The following is a 21,615-nucleotide window of genomic DNA, read 5'->3' as shown; positions in this document are numbered from 1 at the left end:
AAAACCATTGTTTAACACTAATGTATCCTACTGTACACACCACTACTAAACACTAATGCATCCTACCGTACAGACCGCATTTAACAGTAATGCATTCTACAGTACGCACCACTACTAAACACTAATGCATCCTATTGTACACACCATTGTTTAAGACTAATGCATCCTACTGTTCACACCACTGTTTAACACTAATGCATCCTACTGTACACACCACTGTGTAACACTAATGCTTCCTACTGTACACACCACTGAGTAACACTAATGCATCCTACTGTACACACCACTGCTTAACACTAATGCATATTACCTTACACACCATTGCTTAACAGTAATGCATCCTACCATACACACCAGTGCTTAACACTAATGTATCCTACCATATACACCACTGTGTAACACTAATGCATCCTACTGTACACACCTCTGCTTAACACTAATGTATCCTACAATATACACCACTGTGTAACACTAATGCATCCTACTGTACACAGCACTGTGTAACACTAATACATCCTACTGTACACACCACTACTAAACACTAATGCATCCTACTGTAAACACCACTGCTTAACACTAATGTATCTTACTGTACACACCACTGTTTAATGCTAATGCACCTTGCTGTCCACACCCACTGTTTAACACTAATGCATCCTACTGTACACACCACTGCTTAACACTAATGTATCCTACTGTACACACCACTGTGTAACACTAATGCATTCTACTGTACACACGAATGATTAACACTAATGTATCCTACTCTACACACCAGTGATTAACACTAATGCATCCTACTGTACAACCCACTGCTTAATGCTAATGCACCCTGCTGTGCACACCCACTGTTTAAAGCTAATGCATTCTACTGTACACACGAATGATTAACACTAATGTATCCTACTCTACACACCAGTGATTAACACTAATGCATCCTACTGTAAACACCACTGCTTAACACTAATGTATCTTACTGTACACACCACTGTTTAATGCTAATACACCTTGCTGTCCACACCCACTGTTTAACACTAATGCATCCAACTGTACACACCACTGCTTAACACTAATGTATCCTACTGTACACACCACTGTGTAACACTAATGATTCCTACTGTACAAATCATTGTGTAACACTAATGCATCCTACTGTACACACCACTGCTTAACAATAATGTATCATACTGTACACACCACTGCTTAACACTAATGCATCCTACTGTACACACCACTGCATAACACTAATGCATATATTACACACCACTGCTTAACACTAATGCATCCTACCATAAACACCACTGCTTAACACTAATGCATCCTGTTGTACACACCACTGTTGAACACTAATGCATCCTGCTGCACACACCACTGTTTAATAATAAGGCATCCTTCTGTACAAACCACTGCTTAACACTAATGCATCCTACCATACACACCACTGCTTAACACTAATGTATCCAACTGTACACATCACTGTTTAACACTAATGCTTCCTACCATACACACCAGTGCTTAACACTAATGCATCCTACCATATACACCACTCTGTAACACTAATGCATCCTACTGTAAACACCTCTGCTTAACACTAATGTATCCTACAATATACACCACTGTGTAACACTAATGCATCCTACTGTACACACCACTGTGTAACACTAATACATCCTACTGTACACACCACTACTAAACACTAATGCATCCTACTGTAAACACCACTGCTTAACACTAATGTATCTTACCTTACACACCACTGTTTAATGCTAATGCACCCTGCTGTCCACACCCACTGTTTAACACTAATGCATCCTACTGTACACACCACTGCTTAACACTAATGTATCCTACTGTACACACCACTGTGTAACACTAATGATTCCTACTGTACAAACCACTGTGTAACACTAATGCATCCTACTGTACACACCACTGCTTAACACTAATGTATCCTACTGTACACACCAGTGCTTAACACTAATGCATCCTACTGTACACACCACTGTGTAACACTAATGCATCCTACAGTACACACCACTACTAAACACTATGGCATCCTACTGCACACACCACTGCTTAACACTAATTTATCCTACTGTACACACAATTGCTTAACACTAATGCATCTTACCATACACACCACTGCTTAACACTAATGTATCCTACTGTGCACACCACTGTTTAACACTAATGCATCCTACTGTACACATCACTGTTAACACTAATACATCCTGCAATACACACCACTCCTCAACACTAATGCACCCCACTGTACACACCACTGTTTAACATTAATGTATCCTACTGTACACACCACTGCTTAACACTAATGCATCCTACTGTACACACCACTGCTTAACACTAATGCATCCTACCATACACATTACTGCTTAACACTAATGTATCTTACCGTATACACCACTGTGTAACACTAATGCATCCTAGTGTACTCACCACTGTGTATCACTAACGCCTGCTACTGTACACATCACCACTAAACACTAACGCATCATACTGTACACACCACACCACTGCTTAACACTAATGTATCCTACACACCACTGCTTAACACTAATGCATCCTTCTGTACATACCATTGCTTAACACTAATGCATTCTAACATAGACACCACTGTGTAACTCTAATGCATCCTACTGTACACACCACTTGTTAACACTAATGCATCCTACCATACACACCACTCCTCAACTTGATTGCACCCTACTATACACAACACTAACACTAATGCTTCCTACTGTATGCATCACTACTAAAATCTAATGCATCCCACCATACACACCACTGCTTAACACTAATGTATCCTACTGTACAATCTACTGCTTAACACTATTGCAGCCTACCGTATACATCTCTGTGTAACACTAATGCATCCTACTGAACACACAACTGTGTAACGCTAAAGCATCCTACTATACACACCACTGTGTAATGCTAAAGCATCCTACTGTACACACCACTGTGTAACACCAATGTATCCTACCATACACACCACTGTCTAACACTAATGCATCCTACTGTGCACACCACTGCTTAACACTAATGTATCCAGGCTGTACACACCACTGTGTAACACCAATGCATCCTGCTGTGCACACCACTGCTTAACACTAATGTATCCTGGCCATACACACCACCGTGTATCACTAATGCCTCATACTCTACACACCACTTCTTAACACTAATACATCTGGTGGTACACACCACTGCTTAACACTACTGCATCCTACTGAATACACAACTGGTACCACTAATCCATCCTACTATACACACAACATCTTAACACTAATGTATCCTACAATGCACACCACTGTGTAACAGTGGGTAGTGGCATACCTTACTGACAGAGTTCAATTCCCACCTTTGAAAAGCAATGGCTTGGCTTAAAAAGGCTCATTAGAGCTACTAGCCTAGTAATTACCTATTAATCAACCTATTAATCAACTAGTGCATCCTACTGTACATGCCCACTGCTTAACACTAATGCATCCTACTGTACACACCACTGCTTAAAACTAATGCATCCTGCTATCCACACCCACTGCTTAACTAATGCATACTGCTGTACACACCACTGTTTAACACTAATAAATCCTACCATACACACCACTGTGTAATACTAATGCATCGTACAGTACACACCACTGTGTAGCACTAATGCATCCTACTGTACACACCACTGTTTAAAGCTAATGCATCCTACAGTACACACCACGATTTAACACTAATGCAGCTTACCGAACATAACCATTGCTTAACACTAATGCATTCTACCGTACACACCACAGTGTAACACAAATGCATCCTACCATACACACCACTCCTCAACACCAATGCACCCTACCGTACACACCACTTTTTAACACCAATGTATCCTACTGTACACACCACTGATTAACACTAATGCATCCAGCTGTACACACCACTGCTTAACACTAATGTACCCTACCATATACACCACTGAGTAACACTAATGCATCCTACTGTACACACCACTGCTTAACACTAATGCATATTACCTTACACACCATTGCTTAACAGTAATGCATCCTACCATACACACCAGTGCTTAACACTAATGTATCCTACCATATACACCACTGTGTAACACTAATGCATCCTACTGTACACAGCACTGTGTAACACTAATACATCCTACTGTACACACCACTACTAAACACTAATGCATCCTACTGTACACACCACTACTAAACACTAATGCAACCTATTGTACACACCACTGTTTAACACTGACGCATCCCACTGTACATACCATCGTTTAAAACTAATGCATTCTAATGTGCACACCACTGCTTAACACTAATGCATATTACCGTATACACCACTGTGTATCAGGAATGCATCCTACTGTACACACCACTGTCTAAAACTATTGCATCCTACTGTACACACCACTACTAAACAATAATGTATCATACTGTACACACCACTGCTTAACACTAATGCATCCTACTGTAAACACCACACCACTGTTTAACTCTATTGCATCCTACTGTCAACACCACTGCTTAACACTAATGCATCCTACCATAAACACCACTGCTTAACACTAATGCATCCTATTGTACACACCACTGTTGAACACTATTGCATCCTACTGTACACACCACTGTTTGATACTAAGGCATCCTTCTGTACAAACCACTGCTTAACACTAATGCATCCTACTGTATACACCACTGTGTAACACTAATGCATCCTACTGTGCACATCACTGTGTAACACTAATGCATCCTACTGTACATACCACTACTAAACACTAATGCATCCTACCATACACACCACTGCTTAACACTAATGTATCCAACTGTACACATCACTGTTTAACACTAATGCATCCTACCATACACACCACTGCTTAACACTAATGCATCCTACTGAACACACCACTGCTTAACACTAATGCATCCTATCATACACACCACTGCTTAACACTAATGTATCCTACCATATACACCACTGTGTAACACTAATGTATCCTACTGTACACACCACTGTGTAACATTAATGCATCCTACTGTACACACCACTACTAAACACTAATGCATCCTACTGTACACACCACTGCTTAACACTAATGTATCTTAATGTACACACCACTGCTTAACACTAATGCATCCTTCTTCTATACATACAATTGCTTAACACTAATGCATCCTGCTGTACACACCACTGTTTAACACAAATGCATCCTACCATACACACCACTCCTCAACACTAATGCACCCTACCGTACACATCACTTTTTAACACTACTGTATCCTACTGTACACATCACTTTTTAACACTACTGTATCCTACTGTACACACCACTGATTAACACTAATGCATCCAACTGTACACACCACGGCTTAACACTAATGCATACTACCTTACACACCATTGCTTAACACTAATGCATCCTACCATACAGACCACTGTTTAACATTAATGCAGCCTACTGTACACACCACTTTTTAACAGTAATGTATCCTACTGTGCACACCACTTTTTAACAGTAATGCATTCTACTCTCCACCCCGCTGTTTAAGACTAATGCATCCTACTATACACACCACTGTTTAACGCTAATGCACCCTGCTGTCCACAGCCTCTGTTTAACACTAAGGCATCTTACTGTATATACCACTGCTTAACACTAATGTATCCTACTGTACACACCACTGTGTAACACTAATGCATCCTACTGTACACACCACTGTTTAATACTAAGGCATCCTTCTGTACAAACCACTGCTTAACACTAATGCATACTACCATATAAACCTCTGTGTAACACTAATACATCCTACTGTGCACATCACTGTGTAACACTAATGCATCCTACTGTACATACCACTATTAAACACTAATGCATCCTACCATACACACCACTGCTTAACACTAATGTATCCTACTGTACACATCACTGTTTAACACTATTGCATCGTACCATACACACCACTGCTTAACACTAATGCATCCTACTGAACACACCACTGCTTAACACTAACGCATACTACCTTACACACCATTTCTAAACACTAACGCATCCTATCATACATACCACTGCTTAACACTAATGTATACTACCGTATACACCACTGTGTAACGCTAATGTATCCTACTGTACACACCACTGTGTAACATTAATGTATCCTACTGTACACACCACTACTAAACACTAATGCATCCTACTGTACACATCACTGCTTAACACTAATGTATCTTAATGTACACACCACTGCTTAACACTAATGCATCCTACCATACACACCACTCTTTAACACTAATGCATCCTACTGTACACACCACTGTGTAACACTAATGCATCTTGCTGTACACACCACTGTTTAACACAAATGCATCCTACCATACACGGCACTCCTCAACACTAATGCACCCTACCGTACACATCACTTTTTAACACTACTGCATCCTACTGTACACACCACTGATTAACACTAATGCATCCAACTGTACACACCACTAATAAACACTAATGCAATCTACTGTACACACCATTGCTTAACACTAATGTCTCCCACCATACACGCCACAGCTTAACACTAATGTATCCTACCATATACACCACTGTGTAACACTAATGCATCCTACTGTGCACACCTCTGCTTAACACTAATGTATCCTATGATATACACCACTGTGTAACACTAATGAATCCTACTGTACACACCACTGTGTAACACTAATACATCCTACTGTACACACCACTACTAAACACTAATGCATCCTACTGTAAACACCACTGCTTAACACTAATGTATCTTACCTTACACACCACTGTTTAATGCTAATGCACCCTGCTCTCCACACCCACTGTTTAAAGCTAATGCATTCTACTGTACACACGAATGATTAACACTCATGTATCCTACTGTACACACCACTGTGTAACACTAATGATTCCTACTGTACAAACCACTGTGTAACACTAATGCATCCTACTGTACACACCACTGCTTAACACTAATGTATCCTACTGTACACACCAGTGCTTAACACTAATGCATCCTACTGTACACACCACTGTGTAACACTAATGCATCCTACAGTACACACCACTACTAAACACTATGGCATCCTACTGCACACACCACTGCTTAACACTAATTTATCCTACTGTACACACCACTGCTTAACACTAATGCATCTTACCATACACACCACTGCTTAACACTAATGTATCCTACTGTGCACACCACTGTTTAACACTAATGCATCCTACTGTACACATCACTGTTAACACTAATACATCCTGCAATACACACCACTCCTCAACACTAATGCACCCCACTGTACACACCACTGTTTAACATTAATGTATCCTACTGTACACACCACTGCTTAACACTAATGCATCCTACTGTACACACCACTGCTTCACACTAATGCATACTACCTTATACACAATTGCTTAACACTAATGCATCCTACCGTACACACCACTGTGTAACACTAATGTATCCTACTGTATACACCACTGTGTAACACTAATGCATCCTACTGTACACACCACTACTAAACACTAATGCATCCTACTGTACACACCACTGCTTAACACAAATGCATCCTGCTGTACACACCACTGCTTAACACTAATGCATCCTTCCATACATACCTTTGCTTAACACTAATGCATCCTACTGTACACACCACTGTGTAACACTAATGCATCCTACTGTACACACCACTGTTTAACACTAATGCATCCTACCATACACACCACTCCTCAACACTAATGCACCCTACCATACACACAACTGTTTAACACTAATGCATCCTACTGTATGCACCACTACTAAACACTAATGCATCCTACCATACACACCACTGTTTAACACTAATATATCCTACTGTACAAACTACTGCTTAAAACTATTGCATCCTACCATATACATCACTGTGTAACACTAATGCATCCTACTGTACACACCACTGTGTAACACTAAAGCATCCTACTGTACACACCACTGTGTAAAGCTAAAGCATCCTACTGTACACATCACTGTGTAACAAAAATGCATCCTACTGTACACACCACTGCTTAACACTATTGCATCCTACCATACACACCACTGCTTAACACTAATGCATCCTACTGTACACACCACTGCTTAACACTAATGCATCCTACCATACACACCACTGTGTAACACTAATGCATCCTACTGTACACACCACTGCTTAACACTAATGCTTCCTACTGTACACACCCCTGCTAAACACTAATGCATCCTACCACACACACACTACTGGTAACACTAATGCATCCTACCATACACACCACTGCTTAACACTAATTTATCCTACTGTACATACCACTGTTTAACAGTCATAATGTAACACTAATGCATCCTAATACACACCACTCAATGGCTCATGCACTAGCCTAGTAATTACCTATTAATCTACCTATTAATCAACTAATGCATTCTACTGTACACACCACTGCTTAAGACTAATGTATCCGACAATACCCACCACTGTTTGACACTAATGCATCCTACTATACACATCACTGCTTAACTCTAATGCATCCTACTGTACACACCACTGGTTAACACTAATGAATCCTACCGTATACACCACTGTGTAACACTAATGCATCCCACTGTACACACCACTGTGTAACACTAATGCATCCTACTGTACACACCACTGTGTAAAGCTAAAGCATCCTACTGTACACACCACTGTGTAACACTAATGCATCCTACTGTACACACCATTGCTTAACACTAATGCATTCTACCGTACACACCACAGTGTAACACTAATGCGTCCTACTGTACACACCACTGTTTAACACTAATGCATCCTACCATACACACCACTCCTCAACACTAATGCACCCTACTGTACACACCACTGTTTAACACTAATGCATCCTACTGTACACACCACTGTTTAACACTAATGCATCCTACTGTACACACCACTGCTTAACACTAATGCATCCTACCATACACACCACTGTTTAACAGTAATGCATCCTACTGTACACACCACTGCTTAACACTAATGCATCCTACCATACACACCACTGCTTAACACTAATGCATCCTACCATACACACCACTGTTTAACACTAATGCATCCTACTGTACACACCACTGTTTAACACTAATGCATCCTACTGTACACACCACTGCTTAACACTAATGCATCCTACTGTACACACTGCTGCTTAACACTAATGCTTCCTACTGTACACACCACTGAGTAACACTAATGCATCCTACTGTACACACCACTGTTTAATACTAATGCATCCTACTGTGCACACCACTGCTTAACACTAATGCATTCTACCGTACACACCACTGTGTAACACTAATGCATCCTACTGTACACACCACTGTTTAACACTAATGCATCCTACTGTACACACCACTGCTTAACACTAATGCATCCTACCATACACACCACTGCTTAACACTTATGCATCCTACTGTACACACCACTACTTAACACTAATGCATCCTACAGTACACACCACTGCTTAACACTAATGCATCCTACCATACACACCACTGCTTAACACTAATGCATCCTACCATACACACCACTGCTTAACACTAATGCATCCTACTATACACACCACTGTTTAACACTAATGCATCCTACTGTACACATCACTGTTTAATACTAATTCATCCTACTGTACAAACCACTGCTTAACACTAATGTATCCTACTGTACACATCACTGTTTAACAATAATACATCCTACCATACACACCATTGCTTAACACTAATGCATCCTACTGTACACACCACTGCTTAACACTAATATATCCTACTGTACACACCACTGCTTAACACTAATATATCCTGCTGTACACACCACTGCTTAACACTAATGCACCCTACTGTGTGCACCACTGTTTAACACTAATGCATCCTACTGTACACACCACTGCTTAACACTAATGTATCCTAATGTACACACCACTGTTTAACAATAATGCATCTTACTGTACACACCACTGTTTAACACTAATGCATCCTACCAAACACACCACTGCTTAACACTAATGCATCCTACATTACACACCACTGTTTAACACTAATGCATCCTATTGTACACACCACTGTTTAACACTAATGCATCCTACTGTACACACCACTGTTTAACACTAATGCATCTTACTGTACACACCACTGTTTAACACTAATGCATCCTACCAAACACACCACTGTTTAACAATAATGCATCCTACTGTACACACCACTGTGTAACACTAATGCATCCTACTCTACACACTAATGTCTAACGCTAATGCATCCTACTGTACACACCACTGCTTAACACTAATGCATCCTACCATACACACCACTGTGTAACACTAATGCATCCTACTGTACACACCACTGCTTAACACTAATGCATCCTACTGTACACACCACTGCTAAACACTAATGCATCCTACTGTACACAACAATGTCTAACACTAATGCATCCTACTGTACACACCACTGCTTAACACTAATGCACCCTACTGTACACACCACTGATTATCACTAATGCATCCTACTGTATGCACCACTACTAAACACTAATGCATCCTATTGTACACACCACTGTTTAACACTAATGCATCCTACGGTACATACCATTGTTTAAATCTATTGCATCCTACTGTCAACACCACTGCATAACACTAAAGCATCCTACCATACACACCACTGTTCAACACTAATATATCCTACTGTATACACCACTGTGTAACACTAATGAATCCTACTGTACACACCACTGTGTAACACTAAGGCATCCTACTGTACACACCACTACTAAACACTAATGCAACCTATTGTACACACCACTGTTTAACACTGACGCATCCCACTGTACATACCATCGTTTAAAACTAATGCATCCTACTGTGCACAACACTGCTTAACACTAATGCATCCTACCGTACACACCACTGTGTAACACTAATGCATCCTACTGTACACACCACTGTTTAACACTAATGCATCCTACTGTACACACCACTGCTTAACACTAATGCATCCTACTGTACACACCACTGCTTAACACTAATGCATCCTACTGTACACACCACTGCTTAACACTAATGCATCCTACCATACACACCACTGTTTAACAGTAATGCATCCTACTGTACACACCACTGCATAACACTAAAGCATTCTACCATACACACCACTATTTAACAGTAATGCATCCTACTGTACACACCCACTGTTTAAAACTAATGCATTCTACTGTACACACCACTGTTTAACAGTAATGCATCCTACTGTACACACCACTACTAAACACTAATGCATCCTATTGTACACACCACTGTTTAACACTAATGCATCCTACTGTACACACCACTGTTTAACATTAATGCATCCTACTGTACACACCACTGCTTAACACTAAGAAATCCTACTATACACACCACTGTGTAATACTAATGCATCCTACTGTACACACCACTGTTAATTGCTAATGCATCCTACGGTACATACCATTGTTTAAATCTATTGCATCCTACTGTCAACACCACTGCATAACACTAAAGCATCCTACCATACACACCACTGTTCAACACTAATATATCCTACTGTATACACCACTGTGTAACACTAATGAATCCTACTGTACACACCACTGTGTAACACTAATGAATCCTACTGTACACACCACTGTGTAACACTAAGGCATCCTACTGTACACACCACTACTAAACACTAATGCAACCTATTGTACACACCACTGTTTAACACTGACGCATCCCACTGTACATACCATCGTTTAAAACTAATGCATCCTACTGTACATACCATTGTTTAAAACTAATGCATCCTACCATAGACTCCACTGTTTAATACTAATGCATCCTACTGTACACACCACTGATTAACGCTAATGCATCCTACTGTACACACCACTGTTTAATACTAATGCATTCTAATGTGCACACCACTGCTTAACACTAATGCATATTACCGTATACACCACTGTTTAACACTAATGTATCCTACCGTATACCAGAGTATGTAACACTAATGCATCCTACTGTACACACCACTGTGTTACACTAATGCATCCTACTGTACACACCACTACTAAACACTAATGCATCCTAATGTACACACCACTGCTTAACACTAATGTATCCTACTGTACACACCACTGCTTAACACTAATGCATCATACCATACACACCACTGCTTAACACTAATGTATCCTACTGTACACACCACTGTTTAACACTAATGCATCCTACTGTACATACCACTGTTTAACACTAATGCATCCTACCATAGACACCACTGTTTAACACTAATGCATCCTACTGTACACACCACTGTTTAACACTAATGCATCCTACTGTACACACCACTGCTTAACACTAATGTATCCTACTGTACACACCACTGTTTAACACTAATGCATCCTACCATACACACCACTGTTTAACACTAATGTATCCTACTGTACACACCACTGTTTAACACTAATGCATCCTACCATACACACCACTGTTTAACACTAATGCATCCTACTGTACACACCACTGTTTAACACTAATGTATCCTACTATACACACCACTGTTTAACATTAATGCATACTACCATACACACCACTACTTAACACTAATGTATCCTACTGTACACAGCACTGTTAAACACTAATGCATCCTACTGTACACACCACTGTTTAACACTAATGCATCTTACTGTACACACCACTGTTTAACACTAATGCATCCTACCGTACACACCACTGCTTAACACTAATGCATCCAACTGTACACACACTGCTGCTTAACACTAATGCATACTACTGCACATACCACTGTTTAACACTAATGCATCCTACTGTACACACCACTGCTTAACACTAATGCATCCTACTGTACACACCACTGTTTAACACTAATGCATCCTACTGTACACACCACTGCTTAACACTAATGCATCCTACCATACACACCATTGCTTAACACTAATGCATTCTACCGTACACACCACTGTGTAACACTAATGCATCCTACTGTACACACCACTGTTTAACACAAATGCATCCTACTGTACACACCACTGTTTAACACTAATGCATCTTACCATACACACCACTGCTTAACACTAATGTATCCTACTGTACACACCACTGTTTAACACTAATGCATCCTACCATACACACCACTCCTCAACACTAATGCATCCTACTGTACACACCACTGCTTAACACTAATGCATCCTACCATACACACCACTGTTTAACAGTAATGCATCCTACTGTACACACCACTGCATAACACTAAAGCATTCTGACATACACACCACTGTTTAACACTAATGCATCCTACTGTACACACCACTGTGTAACACTAATGCATCCTACTGTACACACCACTGTTTAACACTAATGCATCCTACTGTACACACCACTGCTTAACACTAATGCATCCTACCATACACACCACTGTTTAACACTAATGCATCCTACTGTACACACCACTGTTTAACACTAATGCATCCTACTGTACACACCACTGCTTAACACTAATGCATCCTACCATACACACCACTGTTTAACACTAATGCATCCTACTGTACACACCACTGTTTAACACTAATGCATCCTACCATACACACCACTGCTTAACACTAATGCATCCTACTGTACACACCACTCCTCAACACTAATTCACCCTACTGTACACACCACTGTTTGACACTAATGCATCCTTCTTCTATACATACCATTGCTTAACACTAATGCATCCTACTGTACACACCACTGCTTAACACTAATGTATCCTACCACACACACCACTCCTTAACACTAATGCATGCTACCGTATACACCACTGTGTAACACTAATGCATCCTACTGTGTAACACTAATGCATCCTACTGTACATACCATTGTTTAACACTAATGCATCCTACCATAGACTCCACTGTTAAACACTAATGCATCCTACTGTACATACCACTGTTTAACGCTAATACATCCTACTGAAAACACCACTGTTTAATACTAATGCGTTCTAATGTGCACACCACTGCTTAACACTAATGCATCCTACTGTGCACACCACTGTGTAACACTAATGCATCCTACTGTACACACCACTACTAAACACTAATGCATCCTACTGTACACACCACTGCTTAACACTAATGCATCCTACTGTACACACCACTACTTAACACTAATGTATCCTACTGTACACACCACTGCTTAACACTAATGCATCCTACCATACACACCACTGTGTAACACTAATGCATCCTACTGTATACACCACTATTTAACACTAATGCATCCTACCATACACACCACTGTTTAACACTAATATATCCTACTGTACACACCACTGTTTAACACTAATGCATCCTACTGTACACACCACTGTTTAACACTAATGCATCCTACCATACACACCACTGTTTAACACTAATGCATCCTACTGTACACACCACTGTGTAACAAAAATGCATCCTACTGTACACACCACTGCTTAACACTATTGCATCCTACAGTATACATCACTGTATAACAGTAATGTATCCTACTGTACCAACCACTGCTTAACACTAATGCATCCTACTGTAAACACCACTGTTTAACACTAATGCATCCTACTGTACACACCACTGCTTAACACTAATGCATCCTATTGTACACACCACTGCTTAACACTAATGCATCCTATTGTACACACCACTGTTGAACACTAATGCATCCTACTGTAAACACCACTACTAAACACTATGGCATCCTACTGTACACACCACTGCTTAACACTAATGCATCCTACCATACACATCACTGTTTAACACTAATAGATCCTGCCATACACACCACTCTTCAACACTAATGCACCCCACTGTACACACCACTGTTTAACACTAATAGATCCTGCCATACACACCACTCTTCAACACTAATGCACCCCACTGTACACACCACTGTTTAACACTAATAAATCCTACTGTACACACCACTTCTTAACACAAATGCATCATACTGTACACACCACTGCTTAATACTAATGCATCCTACAGTACACACCACTGTTAACACTAATGTATCTCACTGTATACACCACTGTTTAACACTAATGCATCCTACTGTACACACCACTGTTTAACACTAAAGCATCCTACAGTACACACCACTGTTTAACACTAATGCATCCTACCATACACACCACTCTTCAACACTAATGTACACTACTGTACACACCACTGTTTAACACTAATGCATCCTATTGTACACACCACTGTTTAACACTGACGCATCCCACTGTACATACCATCGTTTAAAACTAATGCATCCTACCATAGACTCCACTGTTTAATACTAATGCATCCTACTGTACACACCACTGATTAACGCTAATGCATCCTACTGTACACACCACTGTGTAACACTAATGCATCCTACTGTACACACCATTGTGTAACACTAATGCATCCTACTGTACACACCACTGCTTAACACTAATGCATCCTACTGTACACACCACTGCTTAACACTAATGTATCCTACCATATACAACACTGTGTAACATTAATGCATCCTACTGTACACACCACTGTCTAAAACTATTGCATCCTACTGTACACACCACTACTAAACACAAATGTATCCTACTGTGCACACCACTGCTTAACAATAATGTATCCTACCTTACACATCACTGTTTAACACTAATACATCCTACTGTACACACCACTGTGTACACTAATGCATCCTACTGTACACACCACTGATTAACACTAATGCACTCTACCGTACACACAACTGTTTAACACTAATGCATCCTAATGTACGCACCACTGTGTAACACTAATGCATCCTACCGTACACACCACTGTTTAACACTATTTCCTACTGTACTCACCACTGTTTAACACTAATGCATCCTACCGTACACACCACTGGTTAACACTAATGTATCCTACTGTACAAACTACTGCTTAACACTATTGCATCCTACCGTATACATCACTGTGTAACACTAATGCATCCTACTGTACACACCACTGAGTAACACTAATGCATCCTACCGTACACACCACTACTTAACACTAACGTATCCTACTGTACACAGCACTGTTTACCACTAATGCAGCCTACCATACATACCGCTGTTTAACAATAATACATCCTACTATACACACCACTGTTTAACACTAATGCATCCTACTGTACACACCACTGCTTAACACTAATGTATCCTACTGTACACACCACTGTGTAACACTAATGCATCCTACTGTACACACCACTGTTTAACACTAATGCATCCTACGGTACACACCGCTGTTTAACACTAATGTATCCTACTGTACACACCACTGCTTAACACTAAGGCATCCTCCTGTACACACCACTGTTTAACACTAACGCATCCTATTCTACACACCACTGTTTAACACTAATGCATCCTACTGTACACACCACTGTTTAACACTAAAGCATCCTACTGTACACATCACTGTGTAACAAAAATGCATCCTACTGTACACACCACTGCTTAACACTATTGCATCCTACTGTACACACCACTGCTTAACACTATTGCGTCCTACAGTATACATCACTGTATAACAGTAATGCATCCTACTGTACACACCACTGTTTAACACTAATGCATCCTACCATACACACCACTGCTTAACACTAATGCATCCTACCATACACACCACTGCTTAACACTATTGCATCCTACAGTATACATCACTGTATAACAGTAATGCATCCTACTGTACACACCACTGTGTAACACTAAAGAATCCTACTTTACACACCAATGTGTAACGCTAAAGCATCCTACTGTACACACCACTGCTTAACACTAATGTATCCTACCATACACACCACTGTGTAACACTAATGCATCCTACTCTACACACCACTGTTTAACACTAATGCATCCTACTGTACACACCGCTGTTTAACACTAATGTATCCTACTGTACACACCACTGCTTAACACTAAGGCATCCTCCTGTACACACCATTGTTTAACACTAATACATCCTACTGTACACACCTCTGCTTAGCACTGATGTATCCTACCATACACACCACTGTTTAACACTAATGCATCCTACCGTACTCACCGCTGCTTAACACTAATGCATCCTACCATACACCACTGTGTAACACTAATGCATCCTACAGAACACACCACTACTAAACACTAATGCATCCTATTCTACACACCACTGTTTAACACTAATGCATCCTACTGTACACACCACTGTTTAACACTAATGCATCCTACTGTACACACCACTGCTTAACACTAATGAATCCTACCATATACACCACTGTGTAACACTAATGCATCCTACTGTACACACCACTGTGTAACACTAATGCATCCTACTGTACACACCACTGTTTAACACTAATGCATCCTACTGTACACACCACTGCTTAACACTAATGCATCCTACCATACACACCACTGTTTAACACTAATGCATCCTACTGTACACACCACTGTTTAACACTAATGCATCCTACCATACACACCACTGCTTAACACTAATGCATCCTACTGTACACACCACTGCTTAACATTAATGCATCCTACTGTACACACCACTGCTTAACACTAATGCATACTACCTTACACACCACTGCTTAACACTAATGTATCCTACCGTATACACCACTGTGTAACACTAATGCATCCTACTGTGCACACCACTGTGTAACACTAATGCATCCTACTGTACAGACCACTACTAAACACAAATGCATCCTGCTGTACACACCACTGCTTAACACTAATGCATCCTTCCATACATACCTTTGCTTAACACTAATACATCCTACTGTACACACCACTGTGTACACTAATGCATCCTACTGTACACACCGCTGTTTAACACTAATGCATCCTACCGTACACACAACTGTTTAACACTAATGCATCCTACCATACACACCACTGCTTAACACTAATGTATCCTACTGTACACACCACTGTTTAACACTAATGCATCCTACTGTACACACCACTGTTTAACACTATTGCATCCTGCTGTACACACCGCTGTTTAACACTAATGCATCCTACTGTACACACCACTGCTTAACACTAATGCATCCTACCATACACACCACTGCTTAACACTAATGCATCCTACTGTACACACCACTGTTTAACACTAATGCATCCTACTGTACACACCACTGCTTAACACTAATGCATCCTACCATACACACCACTGCTTAACACTAATGCATCCTACCATACACACCACTGCTTAACACTAATGCATCCCACTGTACACACCACTGCTTAACACTAATGCACCATACTGTACACACCACTGTTTAACACTAATGCATCCTACTGTACACACCACTGCATAACACTAATGCATCCTACCATACACACCACTGTTCAACACTAATATATCCTACTGTATACACCACTGTGTAACACTAATGAATCCTACTGTACACACCACTGTGTAACACTAAGGCATCCCACTGTACATACCATCGTTTAAAACTAATGCATCCTACCATAGACTCCACTGTTTAATACTAATGCATCCTACTGTACACACCACTGATTAACGCTAATGCATCCTACTGTACACACCACTGTTTAATACTAATGCATCCTACTGTACACACCGCTGTTTAACACTAATGCATCCTGCTGTACACACCACTGCTTAACACTAATGCATATTACCGTATACACCACTGTGTAACACTAATGCATCCCACTGTACACACCACTGTGTAACACTAATGCATCCTACTGTACACACCACTATTTAATGCATCCTACTGTACACACCACTGCTTAACACTAATGCATCCTACCATACACACCACTGCTTAACACTAATGCATCCTACTGTACACACCACTGTTTAACACTAATGCATCCTACTGTACACACCACTGCTTAACACTAATGCATCCTACCACTGTTTAACACTAATGCATCCTACTGTACTCACCACTGCTTAACATTAATGCATCCTACCATACACACCACTGTTTAACACTAATGCATCCTACCGTACTCACCGCTGCTTAACACTAATGCATCCTACTGTACACACCACTGCTTAACACTAATGCATCCTACTGTACACACCACTGCTTAACACTAATGCATCCTACCATACACACCACTGCTTAACACTAATGTATCCTACTGTACACACCACTGTTTAACACTAATGCATCCTACTGTACACACCACTGTTTAACACTATTGCATCCTGCTGTACACACCGCTGTTTAACACTAATACATCCTACTGTACACACCACTGTTTAACACTAATGCATCCTACTGTACACAACACTGTTTAACACTAAACCTACTGTATACACCACTGTGTAACACTAATGCATCCTATTGTACACACCACTGTTTAACACTAATGCATCCTACTGTACACACCACTGTTTAACGCTAATGCATCCTCCTGTACACACCACTGTTTAACACTAATGCACCCTGCTGTCCACACCACTGTTTAACACCATTGCATCCTGCTGTACACACCGCTGTTTAACACTAATGCATCCTACTGTACACACCACTGCTTCACACTAATGCATCCTACCATACACACCAATGCTTAACACTAGTGTATCCTACTGTACACACCACTGTTTAACACTAATGCACCTTACCGTATACAACACTGTTTAACACTAATGTATCCTATGATGCACACCACTGCTTAACACTAATGCATCCTATTGTACACACCACTGTTTAACACTAATGCATCCTACTGTACACACCACTGTTTAACACTAATGCATCCTACCATACACACCACTGTTTAACACTAATGCATCCTACTGTACACACCACTGTTTAACACTAATGCATCCTACCATACACACCACTGTTTAACACTAATGCATCCTACTGTACACACCACTGCTTAACACTAATGCATCATACTGTACACACCACTGTTTAACACTAATGCATCCTACTGTACACACCACTGCTTAACACTAATGCATCCTACTGTACACACCACTGTTTAACACTAATGCATCCTACTGTACACACCACTGTTTAACACTAATGCATCCTACCATACACACCACTGTTTAACACTAATGTATCCTACTGTACACACCACTGCTTAACACTAAGGCATCCTCCTGTACACACCACTGTTTAACACTAATGCATCCTACTGTACACACCGCTGTTTAACACTAATGCATCCTACCATACACACCACTATTTAATGCATCCTACTGTACACACCACTGTTTAACACTAATGCATCCTACTGTACACACCACTGTTTAACACTAATGCATCCTACCATACACTCCACTACTTAACATTAATGCATCCTACTGTATACACCACTGTGTAACACTAATGCATCCTATTGTACACACCACTGTTTAACGCTAATGCATCCTCCTGTACACACCACTGTTTAACACTAATGCATCCTACTGTACACACCACTGCTTAACACTAATGTATCCTACCATACACACCACTGCTTAACACTAATGCATCCTACTGTACACACCACTGTTTAACACTAATGCATCCTACCATACACACCACTGTTCAACACTAATATATCCTACTGTATACACCACTGTGTAACACTAATGCATCCTACTGTACATACCACTGTGTAACACTAAGGCATCCTACTGTACACACCACTGCTTAACACTAATGTATCCTACGGTACACACCGCCCTTTAACACTAATGTATCCTACTGTACACAGCACTGTTTACCACTAATGCAGCCTACCATACATACCACTGTTTAACAATAATACATCCTACTATACACACCACTGTTTAATGCTAATGCATCCTACTGTACACACCACTGCTTAACACTAATGTATCCTACCGTGCACACCACTGCTTAACACTAATGCATCCTACTGTACACACCACTGCTTAACACTAAGGCATCCTACAGTACACACCGCCCTTTAACACTAATGTATCCTACTGTACACAGCACTGTTTAACACTAATGCATCCTACCATACACACCACTGTTTAACACTAATGCATCCTACAGTACACACAACTGTTTTACACTAATGCATCCTACTGTACACACCACTGTGTAACACTAATGCATCCTACTGTACACACCACTGATTAACACTAATGCACTCTACCGTACACACAACTGTTTAACACTAATGCATCCTAATGTACGCACCACTACTAAACACTAAAGCATCTTACTGTACACACCTCTGATAAACACTAATGCAACCTACTGTACACACCACTGTTTAACACTAATGCATCCTACTGTACATACCATTGCTTAACACTAATGCATCCTACTGTACATACCACGGCTTAACACTAATGCACCCTACTGTGTGCACCACTGTTTAACACTAATGCATCCAACTGTGCCCACCACTGCTTAACAGTAAAGCATCCTCTTATACATACCACTGTTTAACACTAAAGCATCTTACTGTACACACCACTGTTTAACACTAATGCATGCTACTATACACACCGCTGTTTAGCACTAATGCATCCTATTTCCCCAAAAACTTA

This window comes from Protopterus annectens, chromosome 12.part0 (assembly GCF_019279795.1).
Source record: "Protopterus annectens isolate FY-2018-M chromosome 12.part0, PAN1.0, whole genome shotgun sequence".
Classification (NCBI taxonomy): Eukaryota; Metazoa; Chordata; order Ceratodontiformes; family Protopteridae; genus Protopterus; species Protopterus annectens.
The sequence above is the reverse complement of the archived record's forward strand: the minus strand, read 5'-3'. Positions refer to the sequence as shown.